Source organism: Musa acuminata, chromosome BXJ3-5 (genome assembly GCF_036884655.1).
Source record: "Musa acuminata AAA Group cultivar baxijiao chromosome BXJ3-5, Cavendish_Baxijiao_AAA, whole genome shotgun sequence".
In the NCBI taxonomy this organism is placed as follows: domain Eukaryota; kingdom Viridiplantae; phylum Streptophyta; class Magnoliopsida; order Zingiberales; family Musaceae; genus Musa; species Musa acuminata.
In genome coordinates, this window is record NC_088353.1 from 18398079 (window position 1) to 18418445 (window position 20367).

Genomic DNA, 20367 nt, shown 5'->3' on the forward strand with positions numbered 1-20367 from the left:
ATAAGGACTTTGATGAAGACTTAACACTCTTAACAAAAATGTTCAAAATTTTATAAAAAGAAATAAATTTAAAAATAATACTAAAAATAAAATTGAACCTAGGAAAGCACAAGTGATAAGCTATGAATGAAAGAAGTTGGGACACTTCAAGAGTGAATGTCCCCAAGCAAAGAGGAAGCAACCCAAGAAGAAGAAGACTCTTAAAGCAACTTGGGACGACTCAAGTGCATCCGAAGAAGAGGAACCAACCAATACCCAACAAGTTGCACACTATATGCTAATGGCTATTGGAGATGAGGTGAGTAGTTCATTTGATGCAAATTTATCCTTTGATGAACTATTAAATGCTTTTCATGATTTATTTGATGAATGCAAATCAATTAGTAAAAATTAAAAATTGTTAAAAAAAGAGTATGATTCTCTTGTTAGTGATTACAATAGATTAAAAGTTGAGCACAATGATAGTTTAGTTCTATATACGAAATGTGATGAACTAGAAATACTCCAAAAGAAAAACTTGCTACATAAAAAAACCTTAGAAAGGTTTGAGGTTGGTAACAAGTTCTTGAACATGATCCTTGCCAACAAGGGTCACGTTCATAGAAAAGGCGGAATCAGGTTTGGGCATATAGCTTATCATTGTCTATTTAAGAAATGTAGTTCACACAAATTGATTTGGTTTCCTAAAAGAACCTCAAATGACTCAATGCAATATGATAAGCTATGTAGATCGATTTTAGAGGCACCCAAGGTCAAATGGGTGTCTAAAAATCATCCTTTTTTGTAGAAATGTTTACTATCACAAGCTAGGAGCAAGAAATAGTACCTTAATAGTGGATGCTAGGTATAGACGAAGGATATGTCATCTTCGGAGATACAACAAGGGTAAAATCATTGGCAAAGGAACTATAGGAAACAAATTCACCTTTTCTAATGAAGATATGTTGTTAGTTGATGACTTAAAGCATAACCTTTTGAGCATTAGTTAATTGTGTGATAAATAATACATCATTATATTTAAATCCAATACTTGCATTATTGAAAAATCATATAAAAACACATTTATGATTGCTCTAAAATAAAATAATATATACACTATCGACATTAATGATCTTTGTAATGAAATGTGTTTTTCGATTTTGAATGACGATGCTTGGCTTTGGCATAGGAGGTTAGGTCATGCAAGCATGAAACTAATCTCTCAAATTTTATATAAAGATCTTGTGAGAGGAATTCCTCACATTAAGTTCGTCAAAGACAATGTATGTGATGCATGTCAACTAGGAAAGCAAATATAAAGTAATTTCAAACCAAAGAACCAAATAAGCACCTCTAGGCCATTGCAATTAATCCATATGGACTTATTCGGACCAATTACTACATCAAGCCTAGGAGGGAGCAAATACGTATTTGTCATCGTGGATGATTATAGTAGATACACATAGACTTACTTTTTGGCACAAAAAAGTGATTGCTTTAGGTATTTCTCTAAGTTTTGTAAACTTATTCAAAATGAAAAGGGTTTTATGATTTCATCAATTCAGAGTGATCATGATGGTGAATTTTAAAACTGTGATTTCCAAGAATTCTGTGAATTTAATGAATATAACCATAATTTCTCTACTCTAAGAAATCCTTAACAAAATGGAGTAGTAGAAAGAAAAAATAGAAACTTACAAGAAATAACTAGAACCAAGTTAGACAAACATAGCTTACCCAAATATTTTTGGACCGAAGTCGTAAATATGACATACTATGTCATGAATAGAGTTCTAGTAAGACCATTACTCACCAAAACTCCTTATAAGTTGTGGAACAATAAAAAACCCAATGTTTCATATTTTAAAGTTTTTGGGTCTAAGTGTTTTATCTTGAATGAAAAAGATGCCTTGAAAAAATTTGATGCAAAATCTAATAAAGGGATTTTTCTTGGCAATTCCTCTATTTCTAAAGCATTTTGTATCTTTAACAAAAGAACTTTAATTATATAAGAGTCTATTCATGTTATTTTCAATGAAGTTTCTAAAGTCAAGAAAAATGATTTTGATGATAATATTAATTTTGATACTTTGAATTTAAATGAAACCCCTTCTTCATCTAGCACCTTGGATGCATCTTCTTCTGAAACATCCTTACCCAAGGAATGAAAGTATATAGATGTATATCCTAAGGAGCTAATTATAGGAGACACATCAAAAGAGGTTCAAACTCGTTTTTCTCTTAAGAATTTTTGTGCCAATGCCACTTTTCTCTCCCAAATTGAACCAAAATGCATTGACGAAGCCTTGAAAAATGATTCATGGGTTATCACAATACAAGAAGAGTTGAATCAATTTGAGAGAAATAAGGTGTGGAAGCTTGTTCCTAGGCCAAATAACTATTTAGTTATTGGTGCTAAATGGGTATTTAGAAATAAGCAAGATGAATGTAGTATCGTGGTTTGAAACAAGGCTAGATTAGTGGCCAAGGGTTTCAACTAAGAAGAAAGTATCGATTATAAAGAAACCTTCTCTCCTGTGACACGATTAGAAGCCATAAGGATGTTTTTTGTCTATGCTAGTAGTAACGATTTTAAGTTATTTCAAATGGATGTTAAAAGTACTTTTCTTAATGGCTTTATTTCCGAAGAAGTTTATGTTGAATAACCTCCTAGATTTGAGAATGATAATCTCCCTAATCATGTGTTTAAATTTACTAAAGCTCTCTATGGATTGAAATAAGCCCCAAGGGCTTGGTATGAGAGACTTAGCTCATTTCTTATCGAAAATAATTTCTCTAAAGGCAAGGTCGATACTACATTTATTTATCAAAAATTTTGAAAATAATTTTCTTATTTTTTAAATTTATGTTGATGATATTGTTTTCGGTTTCACAAATGAATCTCTATATGAATCATTTGCTAAAAGTATGAATCTTGAATTTGAAATGAGTTTGTTGGGGTAATTAACTTTCGTTTTAGGCTTACAAATCAAACAACTAAGTAATGGTATTTTTCTTAGTCAAACAAAACATGTTTTAGATTTGCTAAAACTGTTTAATATGGATAGCTCAAAGGCTATCAATACTCCAAAGAGTACCTTCACTAAGTTAGACATTGATGAAAGTGGAGAAAGCTTTGATCAAAAAGCTTATAGGGGTATGATAGGAAGTTTACTATACCTCAACACAACTAGACCGGATATTATGTTTAGTGTAGGACTTTGTACTATGTTTCAATCTTATCCTAAGATATCTCATCTTAAAATAGTTAATATAATTCTTAGATATCTTAAAGGAACCACTAATCTAGGATTATGGTATCCAAAATTCGAGAACTTTGAACTAATTGCTTATGCTTATGTGGATTTTGCTAAATGTAGATTAGATAGAAAAAGCATATCCGGAACATGTCAATTTTTAGGACATGCACTTGTTTCTTGGTCTTCTAAGAAACAAAACTCGGTTACACTATCTGCCACCGATGTTGAGTACATTGCAGTTAGTGCATGTTGTGCACAAATTGTGTGGATGAAAAACACTTTAGAGGATTATAAGATTCATCTTAAGAACATTCCTAGAAAATGCGATAACACAAGTACAATATGTTTAACAAAAAATTTCATTCGATACTCTAGAACTAAACATATTGACATTAGGCATCAATTTATATGAGATCATGTTAATAATCATGATGTAATCTTAGAGTTTATTGATATAAAATATCAATTAGCTAATATTTTTACAAAGCCTTTAAGTGAAGAACAATTTGATTTTATTAGAAGAGAATTAAGAATGTTAATTTGTCCGAATGCATGAATTTGTTAAAATTTGTTTTCGGATTTTCTTGATTCTTTGGATCACTCACTTAAATCATGATCTTATAGTATGCACAATGAGCCATATGCATTTTCCTATACAAGGTTTATATGTTGTTTGAGTATGAATCTTCTCCTCTTATGATGCGAATTTTACATGATGATGTAAATAAGGTTGTGTGCTTCATGACAATAAAAATCTTTCGCAAGTTGGAGTCACCCCATGAAAGCACCACACAATAACGTTAGTAGTGCTCACTGTCTGCTTGTAGGTGGTGGCACTGCCCAACTGGTAGTAACACCGCTAGTTGTCATAGGTGGTAGGTGGTAGCATCACCTAGCTAGCGGTGCCATCGCCCACAACCTACCCCATTATAAACATGAAGTTAGGGCCGGTGGTAGAACCGACCCCAACCCATTCTGCTCTTCTCCAAACAGAACCAAATCTCTTGCTCTCCCTTTGGCTACTCTAAAATACCCATCTCCTTCTAAATCACGGATCAATCTTCGACATCCTTTTAGAGATCACTAGAAGAAAAAACTACTAAAGTAATCTCTATACCAAATTGATTCTCCTTTGTATAACTTGTTCTTGCTCCTTATTTGCCTTCATAATTGTAGTCTCAATGAGTTCTTGAAGATCCTCTAGGGACAAAGGGAAGAGGAGATTAGATGAAAACTATGACTCCCTACCTTTTTATTATCATCAACATGCCCTTAAATTTTCATCCATAGAGTCTAGAAATGTTCATAAGGGTAAATATATTGATTTAGATAAATTAAGTGATTTAGAATCTATTCAATAGTTTGCTAATCTAGACATTATCCTAATCCTTAAAATAAGTGAACTTATCTACCCTAGATTTATTTGGCTATTATACAATAATTTACATGTAGATGAAAATGAAAGGGTATCTACCTATCTCTTAGGACATCATATATCCATTATAGATAGCATAATTTGCAACATCATAAGAATTACGGTAAAAGAAAAAGGGTGTTATTTTAGAGAACAATGGGATGACGAATCAGTTGGGACTACTTACACTGATGGCTTAGGAACAAATTTTGGTAATTCTAACTTAATTATTCTTCCAAAAAGCTGTGAACATTTACTACTTTTAAGCACCAAAATACTTCATCACATTCTGATAAGTATTATTCTCTCAAAACAGTATCATCATGATGAAGTAAGCCAAATGAAATTAGGTATCATGTATTAGATTATGAAGGGACATAACAATTATTTTGGTTACCTAATCTAATAGAACATGATTGAACTATCAAAAAAGGATATGATGCTTTCATATGGTGGCCTAATTGCTAGTCATAGGTGCCCAAAAAGCCAATCACATGAGTGATGACACATGTGACTTGATACATAATCTTTTTGCTTAATATATTTTGGCATATATCACTTTATAACTATTGCATATATGCATATATATATATTGTGATGTCCTTGGATTTGTGCAATCGGAATCGGATCGTGATGAGATCACGAAAATGAGATCGATTCACCTTAAACACATATCCTAAATAATCCCGGTCATAGGTTACTCGAGAGGGACATCATGATAACCTGACAGACTAGTGTGCTGTATACCCATCCATATGATGGATGCAGCGGGTCTCATAGTTGCTCATGTAGGGACACTAGGGATATAGTACAGGTGCTCATTGGAGAATGAGTTCACTGATTGATCCGCTTACGGAATGCTGGATGGTTGATGATGCCTTATTGTCAGACAGCGATTCCGTAGTCCTAGTGGTATATCTGGTCCTTAGACTTGAGACACAAGGATGTCCTGTATGAGTGCTCCACTCTTTGATTCCAGACTTATAGGTTTGGCTGTCCCAGATCTAATAAAACTAGTCATTGGGAGTGGTAGTCGACCTTACGAGGGCTATTGAGTGTCAATAGAGGATAATCCACTCTTGGCATCATGAGAGGAATATCCCATGTGTTCATGCTCAGACAAATACTTGGCCAGGGTCATTCGGGTTGAGAGAGAAAGAGTTCTTTGGGAGAATCCGATTAGAGCGAGACTCGAGTAGAAATCGAATGGGTCTGATAGCACCATGCTCAATATACAGTCTCTAGGATATTAGATGGATGAGGGACTATAGGTACATGGTAACTAAGGACAGACAGGTCCAATGGATTGGATTCCCCTATATCGTTTGGGGACTACGACGTAGTGGCCTAGTACGTCCATAGTCGATGAGTCAAGTGAATTATTACAGAGATAATAATTCACTAATTTAAAAGGAGTTTTGATAGGTATGACTCACGGCCAGCTCGATATTGGGCCTAGAGGGTCACACACATATGGTAGGCAATGCGATAAGTAGAGGTTCGGATATGAGATATCCGACGGAGCCCATGTCTTATTGGATATCCAATAAGCCCCTGAATTATTGGATCCCATGGACGAGATCTAATAAGAGCCAATGAGAGATTATTGGATAGAGATCCACTAATCTAAAAGGCTTGGGTTATTGGATGCAAATCCAATACCCACTAGGCGAGGATGCATTAGGGTTTGACAGAGGACCTCTATAAATATGAGGGATTCAAAGCCTCATAAGCTAGAACCTTTGCTTGCCTCTCCTATTCTCCTTCCCCTCTCCACCTCAAAGCAGGCCTGGAGTTTTGAGGAGTGTCATCGCAACCCTGTTGTATGGATCATCACTAGAGAGGAGGACGCTTGACCTCCTTCACCCTCTCCTAAATATCTACAAGGAAACTGAGATATATGATCTCCTTAGGTAACGTAATCTATTCTATATGCAGATTTTCAGTTTCGCGAATTTTACGTACCAATCTTCGCACGATGACGAACATCTCTTTGGGAATCAGGGATGTTGTTTTCTTGTTCTTTTGCTGTGCATGTGATGTCACCCCCAAAGATTTTTCCAACAGTGGTATCAGAGCCAGGTTGTTCATGCGATAGATTGGTTTTAAACTATGTGTGTTGTGTTTTGGAGAAGCTTTTGACATCAAAATCGTAGACGCAAAAGCGGAAAAGGGCAACAACTGTTGCTGCCCACGCTACCGTCGCAGATGGCAGCACTACCATTTACATGCAGGCAAGCAACCTGCAACAGCAGCAGCAAGGGCAGCAGCGCTTACGGTCGTTGCTCTCGCGTGGTGACGCACCGCAAGGCAGCGACACCTATGGCCTGGGGGGGCGCCCAGCTGTAGGGGCAGCGCCGCCAACGGGCGTGCCACTTGCAAACGAGGGCAGCGACCCTGCTGTTAGGATCAAGAGCACTAAGAGGGGGGGGGGGTGAATTAGTGCAGCGGAAAACCTTCAACGAAAAATAAAAACCGCGTTCGTTCGTTAAAAGTGATTTTGGTAAGAAAGCCGATTCATAAATCACTTTAACTTTTGTTTAAGTGAGATGTAGCAAAGATATAAATGTAATTTGCAATTATGATTATAATCAGATAGTAGGCGCAAACTGAAATATGATATTCGTACGAAAAAACTGATTTACGTCTAAATGCTGATTCGTAAATTACTTGATTAAGCGAGATGCAGTTTAAGCAAGGATATAAAGGTAGTTTGCAGTTATGATAGAAATCAAAACGTAAATGCAAACAGAAATATGATGATCGTACGATGAAACTGTTTTACGTCTAAAAGCCGATTCGGAAGTGCAGAGCTTGAAACCCGATCGTATATGCGTAGAAAGTAGTAAGATTTAGAGGAGGTTTGCAGTAAAGATAATATGCTCAAAGTAAATACAAACCGAGATTTAGAGTGGTTCGGTCAATCTTGACCTACTCCACTTTTGGCTTCCTCCACCGACGAGGTCACCGACGTCAACTAGAGGCCTTCCTTCAATAGGCGAAGGCCAACCACCCTTTTACAGTTTCACTCCTTTTGATGGGCTTAGCAGACAACCCTTACGGAATTTTCTCTCCTCTCTTTAAAGCTCAGAACTTGGAAGAAAAGAGGGAGAAGAACTTTTGGCCTTTACAACAATTTTGAGCTCCAAAAATCACAGAACAAGATCAGGATTTCAGTGTATGTTTCGTGCCCTTTCAGTGCTGAATGGGTGGGGTATTTATGGGCCCCAATCCAGTTTGAATTTGGAGCTCAAAATTGTCAATTCCCAGAATTCTGGGATCTGACGGTTGAACCGCCTGGCAGAGCTCGAAGACTGAGCCTTTGGACGGTGCCACCTCCTGTCAGGGGCGGTTGGACCTCCTACCAGAGCTCGAAGACCAAGCTCAGGCGGTGCCACCTCCTGACTGAGGCGGTTGCACCGCTCAGCCAGAGCTCGGAGACCGAGCCTAGGCGGTGCTGCCTCCTATCAGGGGAGGTTGCACCACCCAGTCTCGCTCGGAGACTGAGCCCAAGCGGTGCCACCTCCTGGCTGGGGCGGTTGCACTGCCCAGTCTCGCTCGGAGACTTAGCCCAGGCGATGCCACCTCTTGGCTTGGGCGGTTCAACCGCTTGGCAGAAATCAGCGTCCGAATGGGTTGATCCATTCGGTCCAATTTGGGTTTTTCAAGGGCCCAATTGCCCCAAGATTAAGTTAATGTGATCACCTCCCATTTCCAACTTAATTATTGTGCTAACTATGATATTTCCTAAGACATTTACTACAACTTGCTCTGGTGCGTCAATCGCTTCTTTCGGCGAGCTTTCGACGAACTTCCGTCGATCATCCGATGAACCCTCGATGATGCTCCTGCGGGCTTCCGGCAAACTCCTGTACTTGCGACGATCCACTTGGCGAGTTCCGACAAGCTTCTTTGGCAAGCTCATGGACTTCTCGGATTCGTTCCCGCAGAACCTCCGACGACTGTCCGAACTTCCATTGAACTTTCGAACTCCCAACGTGATCATTGTCTTGACTCCGGCGTAACTCCTACTGCATATCTTACTTTCATCGTAGTTTATCCTGCACACTTAAAACAAAACTTCGATTGAGACAATTAATCCTAAGCAATTAACCAAGTTGTCCGGCATGTCATTGGTCCCTCGATGCTTTGTCCGATTCTTCGGCGCATCATCCTTTCCTGCAGCCTATTGCCCAATCGGCCAGTTGACTCCGCAACTCCGATATCGTTGGCACAATACTTGCTCTTCTTGGCCCGATGCCCGAGTCCACGGCCCGAAGCCTTCTGTCGATACATCTACCGATCCACCGGCCCAACGTCCAATCTTCTGACATGTTCCTTCGGCACAACATGATTTTCCTGCTTTAATTGTCTCATCCTGATCGAAGCATCCTGCGTCACTCAAAACGTAGATTAAATCATAAACATATATCAAGTAGTTTCATCATCAAAATACGAGATTCAACAATCTCCCCCTTTTTGATGATGACAACCACTTGATGACAGAGTTAAACTTAACTCTCGGAGTTTAAACAAACTCCCCCTATCAATATGCCATATTGATAGAATCTTGAATTCAAACTGAATTCAAGTCATTGCAATATTCATCATCAATACTTGCAACACATCATCATGAACTTATGCATAAACTTATGCATAACATGTCATGTCATCAATATACTTCTCCCCCTGTGTCATCAACAAAAAGGAGAAGTACCACAATCAAGTGTTTGTGATATTGGTTCAACTCATTGTATGAAAAACATAATATCAAGTTTTATCATCATGCAAGTTTGCTATTATCAAATATCAACATGTAAGATTACGATGTAAGCTTTTGATATCATAACGCAAACATTTCAAATGTTTATCAATTGTAGCATTTCATCATATGGTAAGATATCAATGCGTAAAATTATGATACAAGTTATTGATATCTTAACGCATGATGCAAACATGACATAATGCAAATTTGGCAATCATAGCATCAATTCATATATCTCTTGATGATGCAAGCATTGCAAATATGGCAATCATATCAATTCATATATCTCTTGATGATGCAAGCATGGCATAATCATAGCATCAATGTTCATAGCATCAATTCATATATTTCTCCCCCTTTGTCATCAACAAAAAGGAGAATGATATAAGCAAATTTTAAGCATAAGTGCTTGTAATTATTCATGTCATAACTAGGTTCATATCATTTTCCAACAGTGAGTGATAGGATATCAATTATACAAACATCTCAAGGAAAACATGACATAGAGATAGCTTTGAAAACTTCTTCCTTTTTATCTGTTATTATCTTTTTGCATGAAGGAGGAAGACTATTTGTGATACAGGCTATTTGTGAGTTTACTTCAAGTGAAGTTAAAATCGATGAGAGATTAAATCATGCTTCATTTTTACAACGATCAAGGTATGTATGTAAAACAAATCCTTGCAAGTAAAAACACTTTCATCCATATTCATCAAATCCATTTCTCAAAAAAATATTTTTCACATGAAATGTATATGAGAGATGTATTTGCTAGTTGATTACATATGTCAAAAATCAATGATATGAACTAAACTTGATATGACATATGCTTGTTAAGTTCGGAAGAGAGTAATGTATCGAGAAAATCTGATTGTTAGGATCAAGAAAATCCGAAAATGAAATTTGACTCTTTCTTGCATTCAGACAAGGTTTTGCTATAGATATTCAATTACAATCATGAAGGTAAAGCATGCTTGTTATCATGGAAGTTTTGTATTCAAGCATATAATTTCCAACATGTAATTGTGTAAAATCATTATGGCAATCAAGTGATTTGATCATTCAATCAAGAAAGTTCAAAAAATAATTTTAACACGTTCAATCATTCGGACATATTTTTGCCATAGTTTTTCAAATACAATCATGAAGATAAGGCATGCTCATCATCATGGTAGTACGATGGCAAGTTTACAATTTTAAGACACGTAAGCTAGTAATTTTGAGATGTTCAAGAAAGCAACTCTTGCTTCTTGAAATATAAGTTTTGCTAGATGTGCAAGTTAACTTTTTGCTTCTGCAAGATATCATTCCTTGGTGATGTTCAATATAGCATGTTCTACATCATGCAAGTTAGTGAATCTTATAACATTTTAGAACATGCATAATCACCAAAGCATCATAAATTTTAATGATGTGCAAAATTACAAATTTTGCATGTTTGCATTTGTGCATCTTGAGATTTGCAAGATAGCACTTCTTGGTGATGTTCAAGATAGCAATTCCTTTTCTTTTGAGAAGTGTAATTATTTTCTTTCTCCTTTTTTTTTTGAATTATATGAGCTAGCAAATTAGCTTTCAAGCATGTTTTGCTCCCCCTTTGTCATTGTCAAAAAGAAGGGAAGACCCTTTACGTTAATTTCTAAATTATGACAAAGGTAAATAGCATTGATGAAAATTCAAGTCTTGAATGTAAAAACAATTATTTTATCATGAAAATTTCATCATTGCATGCATCATTATCATCATATATATTTTTAAAACATATAAACTCATTATTATATGATTCCAAATCATCATTCCTATTATTTCAATCATTGTTTCAATCATCTTTATAGCTTATCATGCACAATATGTCAAACCATCTAACATGATACAAACATTTATTTTCAAAGTATTTATCACTATTTTAATGTATGATAATAAAGTATTCATGATACCGAACATTAAATCAATATTTTTTAAGTATTTATCACTTCATTTTGATCATGATACCAAACATTCATCATTTAGAGCATTCATGACATTAAATCAACATTTATAATACTTCATTTTAGCAACAACTCATAGCATTTTCAACCATGATTCACATCATATGCAATACATCACATCATAATTAAAAAGCTCAAGTATTACGTGCATCATTGCAAATCATAAATGTTTCATATCATGATGGTATCAATTTTGTTAAATTATATCATACCATGCATGATCATAACTTTTCATTTGTATACATCAAAATAAATTAATGAATATTTCATGTATTCATATCATCACATAAGGAATATCAAGAAGAAAATAATTGGGTGATGAGATAAACCTTTCATGAATATAAAGAATTGCATAAAAATCATATCATGAATATAAGGAGTACAGGTCACAATCATTCAAGAGAAAAATCATCATTCATTTTCAATTCATTCAATTTGACAAATCATGATCATGATTTTGATAAAACTCATTTCAAATTTAAATCATCAAAATCATTTTTATGGCTCACAAAATTTATAACATAAATAGATTCATGATTTCATTGATAATATATTTTTCCCCCTTTTTTAAGTGGTTCATCTTAAGTGATCGATTTCATGTTAGCATGCCTTTTCATTTATGTCAAATCAAAACATGCATCAATTTTTAAAGCCACTGTTATTATCATGAAAATCGATAATCCATAATTATCAAGAATCATCATACATAATTTCAAAAATATATACTCATTAATCATAACTTCAAATTAAACATGATTTAATATACTCAAAATTGAGAAATAATAATGGACATTAACATGATACACATTATTACTTCTTAACCATGATTTCATATTTTCAATCAAAATCATTTTGTTTGTTTATCATAAAATATGCAATATTATCATTTTTGAAATTACTAGCATGATCATAATTTTTTTTCTTAAACATTAATTCTAAACTAAAAAGGAAAATACATCATGAAAGCATCAAGTAATTTCAAAATAAATTAGAGGGATTTCGATTACCTCATCATTGAAAGCAGTTAAGGCGTAGTTTGCCACCTCGCCTTTCTTGATTTTCTCCTCGTCTTTAGAGAAGCTCGATTCATCCTACTTTGTGTTCTTCTTCTTTGGCCTCTTTCTATGTTCAAGTTTATTGTTTAGTTTAGATTTTTGTTTAATAAACTTATTAAGATTTAGTGTTCGAAGTTCAAGTTCATCATTGTTCTCATCACTTGAGTCATCGCTCAAGTAGTATTCATTTGTCCGGAGTTCCAAATCCTTCCTGTTCTTTGGAAGGTGATTTTTTTCATCATGTTCATCATGTGCATTGTGCACCATTTCATATGTCATCAATGAACCAATTAGTTCTTCAAGTGGTAAGTTGTTTAGGTTTTTAGCTTCTTGTATTGCAGTTACTTTTGAATCCCGCTTCTTAGAAAGAGAACGCAAAATCTTGTTTAGGTTGCACCTCCTGATTGAGACGGTTGCACCGACTGGCAGAGCTCGAAGACTGAGCTCAAGCGGTGCCACCTCCTGTCAAGGGAGGTTGCACCGCCTAGTCTCGCTCGGAGACTGAGCCCAGGCGGTGCCACCTCCTGGCTTGGGCGGTTGCACCGCCCAATCTCGCTCGGGGACTTAGCCCAGGTGGTGCCACCTCCTGGCTTGGGCGGTTCAACCGCCTGGCAGAAATCAAGGTCCGAATGGGTTGATCCATTCGGCCCAATTTGGGTTTTTCAGGGGCCCAATTGCCCCAAGATTAAGTTATTGGGATCACCTCCCATTTCCAACTTAATCATTGTGCTAACTATGATATTTCCTAAGACATTTACTGCAACTTGCTTCGGTGCGTCAATCGCTTCTTCCGGCGAACTTTCGTCGATCATCCGATGAACCCTCGGTGATGCTCCTGCGGAGTTCCGGCAAACTCCTGGACATGCGACGATCCACTTGGCGAGTTCGGACGAGCTTCTTTGGCAAGCTCTTGGACTTCTCGGATTCGTTTCCGTAGAACCTCCGACGACTATCCGAACTTCCGTCGAACTCTCGAACTCCCAACGTGATCATTGTCTTGACTCCGGCGTAACTCCTGCTCCATATCTTACTTTCATCATAGTTAATCCTCCATACTTAAAACAAAACTTCGATTGAGACAATTAATCCTAAGCAATTAACCAAGTTGTCCGGCATGTCATTGGTCCCTCGACGCTTCATTCGATTCTTAGGCGCATCGTCCTTTCCTACAGCCTATTCCCCAATCGGCCAGTTGACTCCGCAACTCTGATATCCTTAGCACAATACCTGCTCTTCTTGGCCCGATGCCCGAGTCCATGGCTCGAAGCCTTCTGTCGATACGTCGACCGATCCACTGGCCCGACGTCCAATCTTCTGACATGTTCCTTCGGCACAACATTATTTTCCTGCTTTAATTGTCTCATCCTGATTGAAGCATCCTACGTCACTCACAACGCATATTAAATCATAAACATATATCAAGTAGTTTCATCATCAAAATACGAGATTCAACACTTGCCCTCAGCCGCACTGCCCACCGCCGGTAGGGTGGTGGAGGCGGCGGCAACAGCAATAGTAGGGGAGGATGAGGGCATTAGGGTTTTTTGGGCAAAAGATAGTTTTTCCCATCGGAATTTGAGAAATTCCAGTTTTTATCTTTTGTCTAAATTATGAAAATACCCTTAGGAATTTAGAAATTCCCTATGTCCTTGATTTTATAAAATACTAATTAATTAAAAATTTAGTTGATTATTATTTTTATTATTATCTAGTAGTCCTACATGATGATAATTATTTATACATGTGATGTATGATGTGTGGACGGATGATCATGGACCGTGTGATGTGTGTACTTGTGATTATTATTATTGGGGTCTACGAGCCTCAATTATATTTCTCGTTTATTGTCAGGCCTGCGTGCCTATGATTAAGTTATAATCACATGAGGAGGCGCAGCGGGAGCGTGGATGCGATAGCGAGACCCTTGAGACGGACGATCGTGATGCATGAAGATGCATCGAGATGTCGATGGAACCGACGAGGACGAGATGGACGATCATAGGGCATGGAGATGCACCGTTGCACACATAGATCTTGATGTGAGTGATTAGGCCTACTGGCTTGGGCCTAATCACATTAGGTTGTGGTCCATGATCTTCTGGTGTGATTGCCTATACACATACTAGATATGTATATATATTTGCATGCGATGTAGATATATATTAAATATGTATATGTGTGACATGTCATATTAGGAGACCAAATCCTAGAAACATCTCTCTCGATAATATTAAGTCGGTAAATGTGAGGTAATTAGATTGACCCACATGGCCTTCCATCGTTATAAGTAGGAACCGATTCCCTGTGTAGGTTGAGTTGGTCGAGTCCCTCGAGACTCACCTATATCGCGATTCGCTATCTCGCTTACGATATAGAGATGTCACTAGTGACTTGAGGAAATTGTATGCTTGGTCGAGTCCCTCGAGGGTATATGATCAAATCAGACTCATCTTGTAATGAAGGTGTTGACTTAACCGAGCATCATGGTTGGTCGAGTCCCTCGAGACCATGGTGATTCGGAGGTCGAATAGGACGGGAATCACAAAAAGTTGTGATCAGCAAGAGTTGCCTACCTTTTAGGCTTAATGTGATTGGTCGAGTCCCTCGAGGTTACACTAAGACGCTGATTGGATCCTGATCCCCACTAGAAGTTTGCTAGAGACTTTCGTTTCACTTGCTGAGGGTGTCGCGTGACTCGTTAGTAAAATAGTGGGAGCATATTAAGATAGAAGTCAATATCTTGATAGTTTATTTCTTGCAAAATCTGCATGTTATTCATTTCTACTGCATCTTTATTTTCAAAAAATGTCACTTTCAAATCCCTTACGTGGTATACTTGATGCCAACCGCCTCTCTGGTCCAAATTATATGGAATGACTCCGTAACTTGAGAATTGTTCTCACGGCCAAGAAAATCGTGTATGTCCTTGATACAGTAATGCCTATGCCCGAAGAAGGGGCAAACGAGGATGAGATCGCTCGCTACGTGAAGTACATTGATGACTCCACTCTTGCTCAATGCTATATGTTGGGCTCTATGACTCTTGAGTTACAAAGACAACATGAAAAAATGGATGCCAGATCCATTCTCCTAAATGTCCACAAATTGTTTGAGGAGTAGGGAAGGACTCAATGATATGAGATATCCAAGAGCCTCTTCCGTGCTAGGATGACTGAGGGGACACCGGTTCAGAACCATATCCTAAAGATGATTGAGTGGATAGAGAAACTCACAGGTCTACGAATGGTCCTAGAGGATAACTTGTGTGTGGATATTGTGCTTCAGTCCCTACTAGATTCCTTTTCACAGTTCATAATGAATTTTAATATGAACAAGCTTGAGGTGACTCTCCTAGAGCTCCTCAATATGTTGAGGGAGGTAGAGAGTACTATTAAGAAAAAGAAGCCAGTTTTCTACATTGGTGAGACCAGAAAGAAAAGGAAAGCAGAAAGGTCTCTTAAGAAGGGAAAGGGCAAGGGCAAACCAAGTAAAACAAAGGTTGCTAAGAAAGACTCAACAAAGGACAAAGGCCAGTGCTTCCACTATGGTAAAGATGGGCACTGGAAGAGGAACTGTAAAGAGTACATTGTAGAAAGGGTGAAACAAAAGCTTAATAAAGCTTCAGGTACATTCATTATCAGTCTTTATTTGTCAGACTCCTATGATAATACATGGGTATTAGCTACCGGTTGTGCTTATCATATATGCAATTCATTGCAGGTTCTGGCAAGGCCTATGAGACTAGAGAGCGGCGAGATGGACCTCAAGATGGGTAATGGAGCAAAAGTTATTGTAGTAGTTGTTGGCGAGTTCGCCCTACATTTACCTCGTGGAGCTTTTATTGCATTAGATGCATGTTATTTTGTTCCTTCTATTATTAAAAACATTATCTCCATTTAATGTTTGACAGTAAGTGGATATAAATTAGTTTTTGAGAACAATGGTTGTTCGATATTATTAGATGACAAGATCATCATGAAAGGAACATTGCATAATAGTTTATTTATGTTAGACACTACTTCACATATCATGAATATAAATGTGTCAAAGAGGAAATGAGATGAGATGAACAGTACATACCTGTGGTATTGTAGGCTAGGTCACATCCATGAAAAAAGGATTCAAAAGTTGCTAAATGATGGATATCTAGATCCATTCGACTATGTGTCATATGCAACTTGCGAGCCTTGCCTTCGTGGAAAACTGACCAACTCTTCATTTAGTGGAACTGGAGAGAGAGCTACTAAGCTGTTGGAACTTATACATAGTGATGTATGTGGACCCATGTCAACTCATGCCATTGGTGGTTACTCCTACTTCAATACCTTTATTGATGATTTCTCAAGGTATGGATATGTGTACTTAATAAAGTACAAGTCCGAGGCCTTTGAGAAATTAAGAGAGTATAAGAATGAGGTGGAGAACTAGATTGGAAAGAGTATCAAAACTCTTCGATCAGATCAAGGAGGTGAGTACTTAAGTACATAGTTTACTCAGTTCCTCAAGGACTATGGGATATTATCCCAATAGACACCTCCTTATACACCTCAGCTCAATGGTGTCTCTGAAAGGAGAAATCGTACGCTATTAGACATGGTACGGTCCATGATAAATTTCGCTGACCTACCCATTTCATTTTGGGGATATGCCCTAGAAACTGCAGCTTACCTTCTGAACAGAGTTCCAACTAAGTCGGTAGTGTCTACACCATATGAGATATTGAAAGGGAAGAAGCCTGATCTTAAGGTTGTTAAGATTTGGGGCTACCTTGCCCATGTTAAAAGACACAACCCCGATAAGTTAGAATCAAGGACAGAGCGATGCAAATTTGTGGGATACCCCAAGGAAACTTCTGGGTATTATTTCTATCATCTCGAGGACCAAAAGGTCTTTGTAGCTAAGAGAGCAGTGTTCCTTGAGAAGGAACACATTCTTGGCGGAGATAGTGGGAGAATGATAGAGTTGAGCGAGGTTGGAGAACAATGCTCAAGCACCACTCTGCAGCTCGAGTCTGTTCAGGTACCTAATACAATACACAAGTTTCAAATTTACCTAGGTCTGATAGAGTATTCCATCCTCCTAAGAGATATGTAGGACATATTAGAGGAGAGGATGTTGAGGATATTGATCCTCAGACCTACGAGGAGGCTATTATAAGTATAGACTCCGGGAAGTGGCAAGAAGCCATGAATTTTGAGATGGATTCTATGTACTCCAACAAGGTTTGGAACCTAGTTGATGCGCCCGAAGGTATTGTACCCATCGGTTGCTAATGGATCTTTAAGAAAAAGATCGGAGTAGATGGAAAAGTAGAGACCTATAAAGTAAGGCTAGTGGCTAAGGGGTATTGTCAAAGGCAAGGTGTTGACTCCGACGAAACCTTCTCACCCGTAGCAATGCTAAAATCCATCAGAATTTTATTGGCTATTGCTGTACACTATGATTATGAGATCTGGCAGATGGATGTGAAAACCGCATTCCTCAATGGGAACCTTGAGGAGGAGGTGTATATAATGCAACCTAAGGGATTCGTGTCCAAGAATTGCTCAGATAAAGTGTGTAGGTTGCTTAGATCCATTTATGGACTAAAACAAGCTTCCCAAAGTTGGAACATAAGATTTGATGAGGCAATCAGATCTTATGACTTTGTTAAGAACGAAGATGAGCCTTGTGTGTACAGGAAGGCAAGTGGGAGTGGTATCACTTTTTTCGTGTTATATGTGGATGACATCCTGATCATTGGGAATGACGTAGGAATGCTATCCACAGTAAAGGCTTGGTTATCTAGACACTTCTCCATGAAGGACTTAGGGGAAGCATCATATATCTTGGGGATTAGAATTTATAGAGAGAGATCCAAGAGGATGCTTGGCTTGTCCCAATCTAGGTCCATAGAAACCATTGTCAAAAGGTTTGGCATGGAAAATTCCAAGAGAGGTCTCATACCGATGAGACATGGGATATCGCTTTCTATGAGTATGTCCCCAAAGACTCCAGAAGAAAGGGCGAACATGGATGTGATACCTTATGCCTTGGTAACAGGGTCTATCATGTATGTCATGCTATGTACTAGGCCTGATATAGCGCATGCTCTGAGTGTCACGAGCAGGTATCAAGCGGATCCAGGCTTGGAGCACTAGAAAATAGTAAAATGTATCCTTAAGTACTTGAGAAGGACTAAGGATCTTTTACTAGTATATGGAGGTAGTAGCCTTAAGGTTGAAGGCTAAACAAACTCAAGTTTTCAGTCTGATGTCGATGATAGCAAGTCGAATTCAGAGTACGTGTATACCTTGAATAGAGGAGTAGTGTGCTGGAAGAGTTCCACGCAAAATACTACTGCTGACTCGATCACAGAGGCCGAGTACATTGCTACATCTGGTTAAAGAAGTTCATCACAGATTCGGGAGTCGTGCCGGGTAGCGAGGAGTCGATCTCCTTATATTGCGACAACAACGAGGCGATTGCTCAAGCGAAGGAACCTAGGTCTCATCAGAAATCTAAGCATGTTCTGAGGAGGTTCCACCTTATCAGAGAGATCGTAACCCGAGGAGATGTAGCAGTGGAAAGAGTTCCATCCGAAGATAACATTGCAGATCCACTAAAAAAGCCGTTGTCTCAGATTATCTTTGAGCGTCACAAGGGTCTGATGGGGATCAAACACATAGGTGATTGACTTTAGGTCAAGTGAGAGATTGCTAGTCATAGGTGCCCAATAAACCAATCACGTGAGTGATGACACGTGTGACTTGATACAGAATCTTTTTGCTTATTATATTTTGGCATATATCACTTTATTACTATTGCATATATGCATATATATATATTGTGATGTCCTTGGATTTGTGCAATGGGAATCGGATCATGATGAGATCATGAAAATGAGATCGATTCACCTTAAACACATATCCTAAATAATCCCGGTCATAGGTTACTCGAGATGGACATCGTGATAACCGGACAGACTGGTGTGCTGTATACCCATCCATATGATGCATGTAGTAGGTCTCATAGCAGCTCGTGTAGGGACACTAGGGATATAGTACAGGTGCTCATTGGAGAATGAGTTCACTAATTGATCCGCTTACAGAATGCTGGATGGTTGATGATGCCTTATTGTCAGACAGCGATTCCGTAGTCCTAGTGGTATATCTGGTCCTTAGACTTGAGACACCAAGGATGTCCTGTATGAGTGCTCCACTCTTTGATACTAGACTTATAGGTTTGGCTATCTCAGATCTAGTACAGCTGGACATTGGGAGTGGTAGTCGACCTTACGAGGGCTATTGAGTGTTGATAGAAAATCATCCACTCTCGGCGTCTTGAGAGGAATATCCCATGTATTCTTGCTCAGACAAATCCTTAGCCAGGGTCATTCGGGTTGAGAGAGAAAGAGTTCCCCGGAAGAATCCGATTAGAGCAAGACTCGAGTAGAAACCGTATGGGTCTGACAGCACCATGCTCGATATATATTCTCTGGGATATTATATGGATGAGGGACTATAGGTACATGGTAACTGAGGACAGATAGGTCCAATGGATTGGATTCCCCTTTATCGTCTGGGGACTACGACGTAGTGGCCTAGTACGTCCGTAGTCAATGAGTCAAGTGAATTATTATAGAGATAATAATTCACTGAGTTAGAAAGAGTTTTGATAGGTATGACTCACGACCAGCTCGATATTGGGCCTAGAGGGTCACACACATATGGTAGGCATTGCGATAAGTAGAGGTTCGGATATGAGATATCCGACGGAGCCTATGTCTTATTGGATATCCAATAATCCCCTGAATTATTGGATCCCATGGATGAGATCCAATAAGAGCCCATGAGAGATTATTGGATAGAGATCCACTAATCTAAAAGGCTTGGGTTATTAGATGTAGATCCAATACCCACTAGGC

At 38.1% G+C, this 20367-nt stretch overlaps 1 pseudogene; it reads left to right on the top strand.

Moving 5' to 3' along the window:
- The first annotated feature begins 280 nt into the window (after positions 1-280).
- Positions 281-18829, top strand: LOC135638362 (uncharacterized; annotated as a pseudogene).
- The last annotated feature ends 1538 nt before the right edge of the window (positions 18830-20367 follow it).